We start from the raw sequence: 1,950 nt of genomic DNA, 5'->3' as shown, positions 1-1,950 counted from the left end.
TAGGGTTAGGACCCTAAACCTAACCCTAGGGTTAGGGTTAGGGTTAGGGTTAAAGCAAATTTAAAATGAAGAAAGCAAATAAAACGAAGAATCGTTTGTTTATGTAGTCGGCACTTAATGTATATCGGCTGAATGGACGTCAGTGATTGGTTGAAATTATCGAAATAAGACAATTTTTTACATGAAATAAATTCGAATACAAAAATATTTTTCTGTTCTATAACACAAAATAGATAAGTATACGAAGTTTGAAAGTCTTTCGGTACCAAAAACACTACGTAAAACATTAATGAAAAATGTGGCCCCCGTTTTAAAAAAGATCCCTTGTTTGTTCCCTCTATGTTTATCCCCTTGTGGGCAATAAAGAAATAAGAAATTAATGGTCTTGTACGAGGGTTGCTGAAAAGTTCCTGGCTTTGGGTACATGAACATATAGGAGGATCAGTTAATTATGATTTTATTCAACATATTCCCCTCTCAGATTCACACACTTATTGCAGTGACCCTTCAGTTTTTCAAAGCTCTGTAACAGAACTCGGAAAGTTAGGCCTCCAGCCAAGTCTTTCGCAACACCCTTAAAGTTAGGAACTTTTCAGCACCCCCTCGTATTTATATTAACTGTTATGTTGCAAGTTGTAGTGTGATTTGTTCAGTCACACGAGTTCCATTTTAGGAAGTTAACGATGTGTTGCAAAGATTAGAAATAATGAGCATTATTATACTGTCAGATTCCTTTAGAGTCAGGTATGCTTTACATGTAGTCTGGATAAGAAAGAGAGAGATGTCTCTTCGTATGTGGGATGATTACAAGGCGCATTTAAATACATGTATTGGCACATAGTAGCACATATTCATTTCCTGTACCATCAATTAATTCATGTTCCCGTGGTATAACAAACGCAAATCTTTTTCTCTACGCTACATTTAAAGCATGCACATTAACAAATAACTTTATCTGACGATACACAGCATATCCGTTATATTAATACAACAAATGACCTATACTTAGAACACAGAATCAAATAGGTCTTCAGGATTCAAGTGGTGTTTTTCAGAATATATGGAAACTACTAAAAGTGATTGAAGAGTAAGTTAGAATGCATCGAGGCAGTTCTCTTATCTATGCCAGCACTTAATCAAGTTAGTGAGTAGGGAGAATGTAATAGTTGCTAGATTAACTAAGGCACAATTATCTCTCAACAGTAAAAACAAGTCTGGCGTTTCTGACAAAGAATATATCTGAAAAGGGGGCTTCTCTTATCTCAGGAGCTAGTAGCGAAACTAACATTATGTTTGTGTGTGTGTGTACCCATTTCGAAATCAAAGGAGGACATCAAAAAGATATCAAGTTTAAAGTATTATAGAAGATTTATTGCGGCATCGATGCAGAAAACCGAACCACTTTTATAATTTAAATCTAAAAAATTCAAATTGGATAAAGAGCAGGAGAAAGTATTTAAAATACTCATCACTCATCTTATAGAAGCTCTAATTGCTATGATTCTACGTGTTTATTTACTTGACATGTTTACAAACAGTATCTATAGCGGAGTGATACACACTGTGCGTATCTGCCTTAGACACAGTTCATACTGCTTAGTAGATGCGCTTAACAAAATAGTACTACTAGTGAGGATGTATTCATATATACGTGTAGTGAACACTTCTCTCACTATAAATATTAACAAACGCGAGCGTAGTAGAAAGCAACTCATTCCCTGTCATCACCTGACTGGCTATTCTTTGCGCGGGTAAATTATCTCCAGTCCGTTCACCCCAGGACGCAAACTGACCAACCACAGTCACTAATAAGGTCACGTGAAAGTGTTTCTTCTAATGCTTTCCTGGAGCCCCTATTTTCCTATAAATAGCCTAAATTATACCCGCCAATTCGTCGCGCCTCAGATCTTAGATCTGGCCACTGACCACACACGCGTAACACAGCACCAA

The sequence above is a fragment of the Octopus bimaculoides genome, chromosome 10 (assembly GCF_001194135.2).
Source record: "Octopus bimaculoides isolate UCB-OBI-ISO-001 chromosome 10, ASM119413v2, whole genome shotgun sequence".
NCBI lineage: Eukaryota > Metazoa > Mollusca > Cephalopoda > Octopoda > Octopodidae > Octopus > Octopus bimaculoides.
The sequence above is the reverse complement of the archived record's forward strand: the minus strand, read 5'-3'. Positions refer to the sequence as shown.